The following is a 13,871-nucleotide window of genomic DNA, read 5'->3' as shown; positions in this document are numbered from 1 at the left end:
AACTAATGACTGACGCTACAATATGCAGCCACCTTTTATAGACGTTGCATGGCACACCTACGTAACCTCCAGAAATAACAATGACCTACTCCCACATACGCGACAAATATTACATGTAATGGTGAAATCCCCTGGGGCGGCTGAGTATCTGAGCGCATTGCTAAATGCTCACGATGACGTAGCCATGACGTGGCGATGACTTGACAGAAATGCCAGCAGTATTGCACAATATAGCAATGTCATATCCATCATCTGATATATAATAATTCTCGCTGTACATGTCTTGCATACATCTAAGTACAATCCTGCAAGCGACAACCATTGCAAAATTGAATTGAATAAGAATGATAATTACAATAATAGTAATAATATCACAGATAAAATAATAATAATACTGAAATAATAATAATAATAATAATAATAATACAGATAAAGTAATAAAATAATAAAAATACAGATATCATCTTGTAACGGGATTTGAACCGTTACATAAGTAAAAATAATGCTGACATTACGCTTACAAAACTTTTATTATGTTATTTATTTAATTATATGTTTTTATAAAAATAAAAGTTTTAATTCATAACATGTGTTTTATACCGTATATTTTACACACCCAAGTCAAAATAAATGATAAAGTTATTTTAACAAGTGTAAAAAAATAACCTGTGTTCTACAGTAGTAGAACGCACGACCATTCATGTAACGCTATGAGCCGCGATCTCTGCAGTGTTAAAGTGTGCGTTGTACTGGTTCAAAATTAACAACAAAAGAGCACGAATCTTTAGTGATTCACAAGCTGCATTGAACTCAGTAAACGATACATACGACCCATAGCTCAGGGGTGTTCGCACATCTGTACATCTTGGATTAGAGCACACACTGCGTTTACTGGTAATGAAAAGGCAGATTCGTTAGCTAAATCAGCTGCTACATCCCTTTTTGATATTGCATATCATAAATCCCCAATATATTTTGTTCGAAGACAAATCAGGCAATATATTTTACATCGCTGGAATATCTTATGGACATGTAGTTTGAAAGGATCTGTTACGCGAGAAATATTTTTCCGGAAATTCAAAATCGACTATTATGTAAAGCATTAGTGCCGAACTTTGTTTTAACTAAATTTTTAACTGGTCATGCAAAATTTCAATCGTATTTAGAACGTTTTAAACTTAAAGTTTCACACGGCTGCTTATGCTTTTGTGGTTCAGTTCAGACAGTGCATAATTTGATATTTGAGTGCCCAGTATTTGAAATGGGAAGATATTTTTTGCAATGTCACCTGAATGGATGTAACCTGGAATTTTCTGAACCTCTGTATCATGTACTGAAGAGACAATGTTGTAACGTGCAGTTTCTCACATTCATTAACAACATATTTTGTAAACTAAATTAATAAGAACATCTCTTTGTTGTGATTTTAAACTATTACCCTAATATACCTATGGTAAAATGGGGTTCCTCTATTGTTTTTGGATTCTAAATATATCATCATTATTATTATTATTATTATTATTATTATTATTATTATTATTATTTTGTCCTTTGTTACAGCAATTTATTTTATGTATCCTCTCAATATGCGAGTCTCTCTAAAGCTCATTTTTGTTCTACCTGTTGAGAATGTAACTTAATACGTCTCAAATATTTCAGTTGTTACCTCACATCGAACTTCCCTTTTTATAGCTAACAAATTGAACTACTAAGATATTCGACATTCCTTAGTTAATTGTTTGCTTGTGAGGCTATTGGAAAGGAAAATCCTTCAACGAACTTTGTGAGCTTACATAACATGACTCAGAAATGACCTCGCATATTGCTAGGTATCGAGCAATATGTAACTGTCTGCTTATTTTTTGCTTAAGATCATACTCTCACAGGTTTTCAGCGACGGTGGGGTAGTAAAGGGCTATAACTGTGAAGTTAGCGCCTTTATTCTAAATTAAGGTACAGTTGAGGAATTTGTCCGGTATGAACGTGGGAAACCATTCAAAAACATCTTGAAAATTTCTGACAGTAGAATTCGTACCTACCACGACTGACTATGAACAGTTAGTTATGGTTAGAAGTACGGTGACTACCTGTCGGACTCAAAATTCTCCTATAGTTCATTATTTCTATAACACAGTTTACTTTTACAGAATAACAGTAAATAGTTGTCGTATACAATGGAAAGTATTTTGAGAAACGTTTCAATTCAAGCAAAGCATTTTCCCGTCAGTATCAGCTACAGTGGGACTGTGCAGGGATAAAATAACTCTGTCAATCTTCCTACGAACCCAATCTCCGAACAATTTGTTTGTTAGAAATGGCTTTAAAGGGAAAGTTCTCTTAAGGAATCTTTATCCTAGTTGAAGGAACTGGAAATATGTTCGGCCATGGGACTCCAAATATCTAGTACAGAAAGACAGAGAAGACAAAAATTAATTACCTCACCTGACTTCGGACGTTCTGAGTGAGAATATGTGGGGTTTTTCGTCATTAACTCGAAGAAAATCGCTGTGATTTAACATCAGACCAACTTTCCAGTAAGATCCGCTGACCCGAAAAGAGAGTGTGCTTATTTTATTATTGTAAAATATTTGTGTAGTACTGGTGTAGTAGAAGCATCCGTAGAAACTCTTACTAAAATTATGTTGTTGTAATTAGGATAGGCTTAATTGCAGTTTGGAATTGTGTAGTTCTTGTGTATTCCTTTTGATATTCAGTAATTAACAGCAGTTTTTATCATGTTAGGGGTTGTAGGATAAAAAATAGAGTAGTATTGTAGTGTAGTCGTATATTATTGTTGTGTGATCTTTGAGTACTATCCCAGACAACACATCCCTCCGTTCATTTATTTTTTGCAAATAAGTTATTGCATTTTTATTTTCATTTTTTCCGTAAAGAATGGATATGGAGCGCGAGTGTACGAACTGTTGGTGTGGCGAGGCATTGAGGGGTATAAGGGAGGAGTTGGAGAGTTTGAGGGAGATAATTAGGATTCTCACAGAAGACAGGAAGGAAGATAGGACTCCCTCAAACCATGTACAGGTTACAGTAGGTGTACAACAGGGAGGGGAAGGAAAGGGGGGAGTTGTAGAAGACAGGTGGTCTAATGTTCTAAGGGGAAGGAGATTGCAGGCTAAGCGCTCTATTCAGGATCAGAATTCAGTACAGGTGTCTGCACGAAATCGGTACGAGTCACTCCAGGTAGAACAACAGAGGGAAGATGAGGGACAGGGAACTGTTGTTGAGATGTGTGGAAGTAGGAGGAAGGGAAAAGGTAGGAAAGGGAAATGTAGAGTAGAGGATAGGAAAAGACAGGTGTAGCAGGGTCATGGGAAGGAGCAAAGGGACGAGGAAGTAGCTTCTGCAGCTATCAGGAAAGAGAGAGCTGACCAGGAGGGGAGGGGATTAAATGAGGTGGGTAGGGTTGAGGCTCTGGTCATGGGGGATTCTATCGTTAGACACGCGGGGAAAGTGTGTGGAGGAAAGGAAACCAGGGTAGAATGTTATCCAGGAATTAAGTTGAAGCAGATGTTGAGGAAAGTAGAAGAGATGGGGGAGGAGAAGGAGAAGGTGGTAGTGCTTCACGTTGGTACCAACAACGTAAGGCAAGCTGATATAAGTACCAACATAGCTGGAAATGTGTGCGATCTGGTAAATGCAACACAGGTGAAGTTTAAGAAAGCGGAGATTGTTATTAGTGGAATACTGTGAGGGAGGGATACTGACTGGTGGGTGATTCGGGATTTAAATGAGACTACGGAGTGGGTATGTGGGAAACTGGGAGTGAAATTTCTAGATCCTAATGGGTGGGTAGGAGATAGGGATCTGCGCTCAGATGGCCTTCACTTAAATCGCAGTGGTACGTATAAGTTAGGACATTTGTTTGGAAGGGTAATAGGGAGGTACATTCAGGGGAACGGAGTGGCCTAGGGAGCGGTGATAAGGGAACAGGAAACTCGAAATCAAGTAGGGATGACATAAAATTGTTAGTGTTGAACTGTAGAAGTATTGTAAAGAAAGGAATAGAATTGAGTAATTTAATAGATATATATTTACCAGATATTCTAATAGGAGTTGAATCGTGGCTGAGAAATGACATAATGGATGCAGAATTTTTCTCACGGAACTGGAGTATGTATCGTAGAGATAGAATAGGAATGGTGGGAGGGGGGAGTATTCATTCTGGTGAAAGAAGAATTTGTAAGCTACGTAAAAGTTAAAGATGGGACACATGAAACTCTAGGTGTAAGGTTCATTTCTCAGATAATAGGCAACTTGATATATTGAAGTGTACAGACCGGGAAAGGGTAGCACTGATGCAAATTCGGAATTATTTGATAGGATAGTCAGCTATGTGGGAAACGACATGGAAAGAAATGTGATTTTAGCGGGAGATCTGAATTTACCAGATGTCAATTGGGAAGGTAATGCGAATGACATGAAACATGACCAACAAATCGCAAATAAGTTAATATGGGAAGGACAGCTGATTGATAAAGTGATGGAACCAACCAGAGGGAAAAATATTCTGGATGTGGTGCTGATAAAACCAGATGAGCTCTATAGAGAAACTGAAGTAATAGATGGTATTAGTGATCATGAAGCTGTTTTTATCGTAGTTAAAAATAAATGTAACAGAAAGGAAGGTCTTAAAAGTGAGACCAATAGGCAGTTCCATATGGCTGATAAAGCAGGCATGAGGCAGTTTCTAAAAAGTAATTATGATCAGTGGAAAACGGTAAATAAAAATGTAAACAGACTCTGGAATGGGTTGCAGGCTTGTACTTTTAAGGATGGTAAGGAATGGTAAAGACCCACCTTATTATAATATAGAAATAAAGAGACTAAGAAGGAGGTGCAGACTGGAAAGAAACAGAGTTAGAAATGGCTGTGGAAGTAAGAAGAAATTGAAGGAACTTACTAGAAAATTGAATCTAGCAAAGAAGGCAGCTAAGGATAATATGATGGTAAGCATAATTGACAGTCATACAAATTTTAGTGAAAAATGGAAGGGTATGTATAGGTATTTTAAGGCAGAAACAGGTTGCAAGAAGGACTTTCCAGGAATAATTAATGAACAAGGAGAGTGTGTATGTGAGGATCTTCAAAAGGCAGAAGTATTCAGTCAACAGTATGTAAAGATTGCTGGTTACAAGGATAATGTCCAGATAGAGGAGGAGGCTAAGGCCAAAGAAGTATTAAAATTTACATATTATAATAATGGCATTTACAATAAGATACAAAATTGAAAACTAGAAAAGCGGCTGGAATTGATAAGATTTTTGGGGATATACTAAGGACAATGGATTGGGATATAGTACCATATCTGAAGTACTAATTTGATTATTATTTGGTCGGAGGAGCTATACCAGATGAATGCAGAGGTGCTATAGTAAGCCCTGTGTATAAAGGAAAGGGTGATAGACATAAAGCTGAAAATTACAGGGCAGTAAGTTTGACATGCATTGTATGTAAGCTTTGGGAAGGCATTCTTTCTGATTATATTAGACATGTTTGTGAAATTAATAACTGGTTCGATAGAAGGCAATTCGGTTTTAGGAAAGGTTATTCCACTGAAGCTCAACTTGTAGGATTCCAGCAAGATATAACTGATATCTTGGATTCACGAGGTCAAAAGGTCTGTATCGCGATTGATCTGTCTAAAGCATTTGATAGGGTGGATCATGGGGGACTACTGGCAAAAATGAGTGAAATTGGACTAGACAAAAGAGTGACTGAATGGGTTGCTATATTTCTTGAAAATAGATCTCAGAGAATTAGAGTAGGTGAAGCTTTATCTGACTCTGTAATAATTAAGAGGGGAATTCCTCAAGGCAGTATTATTGGACCTTTATGTTTTCTTATATATATATATATAAATGATATGAGTAAAGGAGTGGAATCGGAGGTAAGGCTTTTTGCGGATGATGTTATTCTCTATAGAGTGATAAATAATTTGGAAGATTGTGAGCAACTCTGCAAAATGATCTCGATAATGTTGTGAGATGGACAGTAGCCAATGGTATAAATGTCAGGTTGTGAGTTTCACAAATATGGAAAGTCCCCTCAGTTTTAATTACTTCGTTGCTGGGGGGAAAGTTCCTTTAGGGGATCATTGTAAGTATCTAGGTGTTATTATAAGGAAAGACCTTCATTGGGGAAATCACATAAATGGGATAGTAAATAAAGGGTACAGATCTCTGCACATGGTTATGAGGGTGTTTAGGGGTTGTAGTAAGGATGTAAAGGAGAGGGCATATAAGTCTCCGGTAAGACCCCAACTAGAGTATGGTTCCAGTGCATGGGACCCTCACCAGGATTACCTGATTTAAGAACTGGAAAAATCCAAAGAAAAGCAGCTCGATTTGTTCTGGGTGATTTCCGACAAAAGAGTAGCGTTACAATAATGTTGCAAAGTATGGGCTGGGAAGAGCTGAGAGAAAGAAGAAGAGCTGCTCGACTAAGTGGTATGTTCCGAGCTGTCAGCGGAGAGCTGGCGTGGAATGACATTAGTAGACGAATAAGTTTGTGTGGCGTTTATAAAAGTAGGAAAGATCACAATATGAAGATAAAGTTGGAATTCAAGAGGACAAACTGGGGCAAATATTCATTTATAGGAAGGGGAATTAGGGATTGGAATAACTTACCAAGGGAGATGTTCAATAAATTTCCAATTTCTTTGAAATCATTTAGGAAAAGGCTAGGGTGAAACAGATAGGGAATCTTCCACCTGGGCTATTGCCCTAAATGCAGATCAGTATTGATTGATATTGATTGATGTTGAGACCACAACATAACGTATTTTGAAGGGAAAGTTTGTTGTCAGTGATTCTCAACAGGGGATCACCGAATGGCATCCACAGGTTTCCTGACTGAATCTGGTATTGATTCCAATTGCTTGTGCGAGCTACTCCCTTTAATCTGCAATATCTCTCATATATTGTTCTTCTCCGAGCCCAATGCTATTACTGTAGGTCCGTACGGCTAAAGAAGTATTTCCTTTACTTTCACGGATGTTTGCATTCTTCGAAAGTTCAGACTTCCTCTCTCTTCTGCGAGTAAGGTTCCTCCTCAATACACTACCCATGAAAGGCCGTAGCGGCCTTCACATTTCTACTAACTTGATTTGCTTTCTCCAAGTCATTGTTGTTGTTGAGGGTGAGTACATGAGGGTCCCAGAATGAAAACTGTGCTCTAGTACTCATCTGTATCCGAGAAATAAACGATGGGTCGAAAAATCCCCATTGTACTGCAATGGCGGGGAAGAAAGTAACCTCTCATGGAGGCGGTATTTTCCGTCATATCAGAGAAGAAACCCCCCTCATCGCTACAAATGTTGAAATTGAAAGTGTTGATTCATTTTGTGACAAGCAGGCTACTTGGACCGACGACTGGATATGGTCCTTAGGGAGCCGTTCCTAGAAACGTAGTGTGGATGCCTTGTTCGGACATATTGGTCGCGTGTTGAGCCCAAGAAATTCGGAGAATGCATCGGTGGATCCTCACCTCGAAGCTCTCCAGTTATCATCCTGTTTGATTGTGGCAATGAGGAATATGAGGACGTGGGCGAGTTGCAGTGTTCTGTTGCTTGTAATCGTACGATCATTCCATATCCTACTCTGTTTTGTGGTGACTGCAGTAGTATAATTGGATGGTTCGGGCGCCACCTCCACCTCAGGCTCCCAGTGGCCACCTCCACCTCCACCTCAGCCAGAGGCCTCCCAGTGGCCTCCTCCACCTCAGCCAGAGGCCTCTTCCAGTGCTGCCAACTTAACCTAACTAGCGCGAAATTTGAATTTGTAAACAAAGCCACGTGCTTTTTGACAGATAACAACGCATCGCTAACCTCAGTACTGCCATCTTGACGGGAATAAACCTCGGTGGTACCAACTTAACCTAACTAGCTCGAGATAAACAAAGCCACGTGCTTTTTGACAGCCACGTGCTTTTTGACAGCTGTCATCCGCCATCTTTAAACTACAGAGCGCTGTGCTGCCCTCTTTCGTCACCTGTCATCGGCAGTGCTGCCATCTTGGCGGGCCTAAACCTTAGTGCTACCAACTTAACCTCACTAGCTCGAGATAAACAAAGCCACGTGCTTTTTGACAGCCACGTGCTTTTTTGACAGCTGTCATCCGCCATCTTTAATCCATAGAGCACAGTGCTGCCCTCTTTAGCTACTTACCTTTGAAATGTGGTGGCGGATAATTTGAAAAAATGCTTTTTTGACAGCAGCCATCTTTGAGCGCCGTGCTACACTCTTTAGCTAGTTACCTTTGAAATGTGGTGGCAGGCAATTCCACATGACAGCAGTCATCTTTAATCAAGAGAGCACCGTGCTGCCCTCTATGTGGTGGCGGCAAATTGAAAAATTCTACATGCTCTTGTTTGGAAACAAACTCACGCGCGTTTTTGACAGCCGTCATCCGCCATCTTTAATCAACAGAGCACAGTGCTGTACTCTTTAGCTAGATACCTTTGAAATGTGGTGACGGCAATTTGAAAAATTCTATGTGCTCTTGTTGGGAAACAAAGCCACGTGCTTTTTTGACAGCCGTCATCCGCCATCTTTAATCAATAGAGCGCTGTGCTGCTATCATGCGGGCAATTTCGTCAGCTGTCATCCGCCATCTTTAATCCAGAGAGAACAGTGCTGCACTCTATGTGGTGGCGGTAAATTCCACGTGCTTTACAAACCCATATGCTTTTCTGACAGCTGTCATCCGCCATCTTTGAGAACAGTGCTGCACTCTATGTGGTGGCGGCAAATTCCACGTGCTTTACAAACCTATGCGCTTTTCTGTCATCCACCATCTTTAATCTAGAGAGAATAGTGCTGCACTCTATGCGGTGGCGGCAAATTCTACGTGCTCTTATTTGGAAACAAATTCTACTCGCTCTTCAGCTGTCATCCACCATCTTTAATCAAGAGAGCAGCGTGCTGCCCTCTTTGTGGTGGCGGATAATTTGAAAAAATTCTTTTCGACAAGCAGCCATCTTTAATCCAGAGAGAACAGTGCTGCCCTCTTTAGCTACTTACCTTTGAGGCGGTTAATTTGAAAAATTCTTTTCGACAAGCTGCCATCTTTAATCCAGAGAGAACAGTGCTGCCCTCTTTAGCTACTTACCTTCGAGGCGGTTAATTTGAAATATTCTAGCTGCCATCTTTAATGAAAAGAGCATCGTGGTGCTATCTTGCGGGTAATATTTTACGTCACAGCTGTCATCCACCATCTTGCATTGCTAACCTTAGTGCTGCCCTCTTTAGCTACTCACCTTTGACGAGCTGTCATCCGCCATCTTTAATCCAGAGAGAACAGTGCTGCACTCTATGTGGTGGCGGATAATTTGAAAAAATCTTTTTGACAAGCAGCCATCTTTAATCAACAGAGAGAACAGTGCTGCCATTTTTAGCTACCGCCATCTTACATCGTTTACCTCGCTGCTGCACTCTATGTGGTGGCGGCTAATTCGAACAAGTTTAATCACGCATCAGGCAAGCTAGAGTAAGCACGTGCTGTTGTGATGACGTCATTGTGCATGTTTAAACCCGTTCGTTGACTAAAAGGTTTAGTCTTCGAGAAACAGTGATAGAGTGTAGAGTGCAAACATGACGAAAACATTAATAGTTGATGTGCAAGGCTTTAAAGTAAATGGAAACAAATTTGTGTTTAAAGAGGTGGCTGTGTTAGATTGCAGTGTGTTGTGGGCTCCAAAACTTGTTAGTTTAGTATTTAGTCCACCGTTCCCTTACTGTTTGCAAACAGATGAAGATAAAAAGCAGACTCAGTGGATTGAAAACAATTTAGGTTTGAAGTGGGAAGAAAAAGGAATACCTTATCGTTTTCTACCTTTAATGATGAATGCACATTTGTCAAGAGCAGATCTTGTTCTTTTAAAGGGTTGTGAAAAGAAAGAATGGTTGCGTGATTTTCTACCATCATCATGTGAAGTTATCGACATGCATGAATTGGGGTGCCCATCATTTAAAACTCTTCCGAAAGAGCATAGCAGAGAAACAAGTAAACAGTCTTTACAACATGTAGGTATGCTCTTTGATTGGTTGTGTCGCAGTGCATGCCGGGAAGTGAACAACATATGTAAAGTGCAGTGTCGAAATAACCTTAGCGTAAAAGAAACATTTGTAGAGTAAAGACATCATGTCATTTCTAACAGATACTAAGTGTAACGCAGTTGAAAAGGCGATCGTAAAGTTTTATGCATGCAAGAAGAAACTAAACACTTTTACTGAAGAAGAGTTAAATGCATTACCAAAGGCATTTTTGGTTAATGTAGCTGCGAATGCTGTAAAGAAGATTTGGGAAAAGGTGCCCCGTGAGTGGACTCAAGATCCTGTTTTGTCAGAGCTTCAAACGTGTAGTTTACATCATGAACACGTGAGTTTAGCTAGAAGACCTTCTGTGAGACAGTGCCGTACATGTCAACTAATTAAACTGTATCACGGACCTAAAACTAACGAGTTGTCTTCGCTTATAAACACTTATCATGGCTGTGGAGAGAGTAAACAAGGAAAAGGTGAATAAACGTGCTGGGAGAAAGATGAGGAAGCATGTTGGGCGTGGGCTCATCAATAGAGTGATTGATCTTCTTTCCTTCGTGCTTCATCTCCCCTGCGGCCCTAGAACACATTCGCCTGATACGTAGTTACATGCTGCCTGCATAGAGTGTAGCTGTTAAAATCTGCTTCGTAAAGTTATGCTGTGTGTGTGTGTGTTATTACCTAGTGCTTTAGCTGCTCAGAAGAATATAGCAGCACTTGTCGTTGTTGGTGCAATAAAACGAAAACTGAGTGACAAAGACCGTAAAATAAACAAAGGATAAAAATGTATGTATATAGTCTAAAATAAATATGAATTGTCAAAACATATTACAGGTGTTGTTTAATCCTACAGCATGTCCTAGTGACTTAGAAGAAAGGAAACGTAGAGGATTAAAAGAAAACACACATAAGATTTAAAGTATATCCTCTTTATTAATCCATGAATTAAAGCTGTTATTAAAACCAAGCCATTTAACATACAGTTTATTACCACGACGTCGAATAACACGTTCAACTAAATAGTGATCAGGATATTTTGTTTTCTGCAGTTCTTCGATGTAGAATCCTCCTTCAATAGGCTGTCCTCTGAGATCGCGAAGTAAATACGTAACTGGATTAGTAAGCTTAACACTTCTGATTTGAAAAATTTCAGTGCTCCAGTTAGGTGTGTATCCTTTTGCAAAGATAGACTTGTGTTTGCTGACGCGAACGAAATCACCTTCTTTAAAGCGATGACGACATGGATCAGCTGTTTTGATTACAAGATGAATAGCATCTAGACGAGGTGTATTCTTTGTAACAAGACGTGGCTTTGTTCCGATAGTGCGATGAGGTGTATCGTTGTAGGTAGATAAAAGTCTAGGTAGCAGATCAATCCAACGATATGAACCTTGCGCTGTAAATTCTCGCCACATCATTGTTTTGAGTGTACGATTAAAGCGTTCTACAACACTTGCCTTGAGATTACTGAACGTAGAGTAGTGTTGAATGCCAAGTAACTTGAGGTAAGAAGAAAAATCCTTGTTGTAAAACTCTTTACCTTGATCAGTTTGAAGAAGCCTTGGGCAGCGTTTCGATTCTTCAACAATATGTTTAAATGCTTCTTTAACTTGAGCTGCTGTTTTAGAACGCACGGGTTGTGCAAAAGCAAACTTTGAGTACACATCGATAACAGTAAGTAGATACTTATAGCCCTTATTACTAGAAGCATATGGAATCATTTCTACTAAGTCTGCTTGCCAGAGATCATCTTTTCCTCGTGTAATAACGCGTCTGCGACAGTAGGTGCGACGTGCTGGTTTATGTAACTCATGTGCGATGTTTACCTTTACAGGTGAGATCTTCTCTTGACGAGCCATTACAAAATAATACCGGCATAACGTAGTTCTCTTTCTATTTCTAGAATTTCTGATCCGTGACCAGTGTGACCAGCCTCTTGCGATGCTCTTAAAAGTTGTAATCGTTCAACGAGTAAGTTTGGGTCATTCCAGTATCTTACATCCACATACGGCAACAAAGGCTTGTAGATAACGTCTAGACTACGTGCAGTCGGAAACAGCTTAGAAATAAACTCACGATACTTGTAACTCTTATTCGCATTTACAGCTTCTGTTCTCTTGTAATTACGTCGTGTTTCATCGGTAGCAAAAAGTATTGCTTTATACTTTTTAAGATCATCTTGTAAAATTATATCCTTGTCAGGTATTCGTGAGAAAAGAAGTTCTAAGAGTCCTTTCGTAGGTTTATAGGTAACACCTTTTACAATGAGTTTGTTGCTATTAATCTTAACATTTGAATTTCCTATCCGGAAACAGTCATCTTCGTAGCGAATACCATAGGTAGTGTCAGTTTGTCCTGTAAAAAGTTTTTCTATATAAGGTGCAAAGAGAGATCCATAGGTATCTTGAATAAAAGTTCTAAACTGATTGCGATACTCTGGTGTAATCATAACCTCAGACAAAGATGGTAGATTTTGCGTCGATGTAGTAGGTGTTTCTGCAATAACATCTGTAGTTAAAAACTCAACACGCTTAGATGGTGATGCATCATTAAGTTCTTCTTCTTCTTCTTCCTTATCTTCCTCTTCTTGATCTACATCCTGCTTCTTCTCTTCCGTATCTTCTTCATGCTTTTCTTCTTCATGCTTCTCTTTATGATATGATGTTTGCATAGAAGCAAAACTTGAAGTAGGCTGCGGTAATGAAGTAGAATTAAAAATTTCTTTGAGTGGTGTACTTAGCTGTGTTTTTAAAAATAAATCCGTGTCTGCTTGAATACGTTTAAGCTCTTCAAATTTCCGTCGAATATTGTTTCGAGCTTGGATGATATGTTTTGTGATCTCCTTGCTAGATGTTAACATGATGGTGGTTTTTAATCAAGTAGTTACTGCAATTCTGTGTTAATGCATATAAAATGATCGAAACCCATGCGATATCGTCCATGCTGTACATCACTTTCTTTATCAATAACTAAAAAGCTGTAACGGTGTAATGACCAACATTTAGCACACATACGTTTAAAGTCATCGAATGTCATATCAGTGTTAACATGATCATTATACACATGTCGCATGTTGCGCTCATCTTGCCGAAAAAGCACAATAACATTTGCGTTGTCGCGTATCAACTGCTTGGGCACACGAGAATAGGTTTGGCACAAATAGATGCAATCAACATATTTATGTCGACCCATACTAAAGAATGCACGAATAACGTTTTGCTGTTCTGTTGCGACATCATCAAAGATCATTAGAGAATTAGGAAGCACATCGTCTGGTGATGGTACTTGCTCATGTGAATTAAATTTAAAATATCTTATTCCATCTTTAACTAGATCGTGCATTACAGTTTGTAGAATAGTATATAGCGGCTGATAGAGTGACTTTGCGAAAACGTAAATATTCTCGAAGCGTACACCATTTACAGAAGTAATAAGTGTGAGTAAAAGATTTGTTTTACCGCATCCCGACGGACCTGATATAATACATCGAACAGTAAAAGGAAACAACGTTCCATGACGTTTTCTTGTAGTTGTACTAGAACTAGGTAAGAGATGTGGTACAATGTCGGTAACAGGTAGCGTGTCTTGCTGCTTTATAATCTTCATGATAACTGAATCATAAAGTACGTAATAGTAATATATATATTAAACGAAACAAGAGGCAACGGTTAGTTTATAATTTGCTCTTGACTAGTAAAGTCGTGTCCAGCATGGTGAAACAACGATATCCAAACGACATGAAGAAGAAGAAGAAAGTAAAAACTGTTGGATGGAAAGATGTTATAAAGGCTGCGCAAAAAGCTATTCGAGGGGA

At 39.1% G+C, this 13,871-nt stretch overlaps 1 protein-coding gene across 1 annotated transcript in view; it reads right to left on the bottom strand.

Annotated features, from left to right (window-relative positions):
* Positions 1-13,871, bottom strand: part of LOC136883271 (monocarboxylate transporter 4) — a 364,210-nt gene that overhangs the window by 172,282 nt on the left and 178,057 nt on the right. The gene's annotated exons all lie outside the window — the stretch shown is intronic.

This window comes from Anabrus simplex, chromosome 1, assembly GCF_040414725.1.
Source record: "Anabrus simplex isolate iqAnaSimp1 chromosome 1, ASM4041472v1, whole genome shotgun sequence".
Taxonomy (NCBI): Eukaryota; Metazoa; Arthropoda; class Insecta; order Orthoptera; family Tettigoniidae; genus Anabrus; species Anabrus simplex.
Note: the sequence above shows the minus strand (reverse complement) of the source record. Positions and strands in the feature narration are given on the sequence as shown.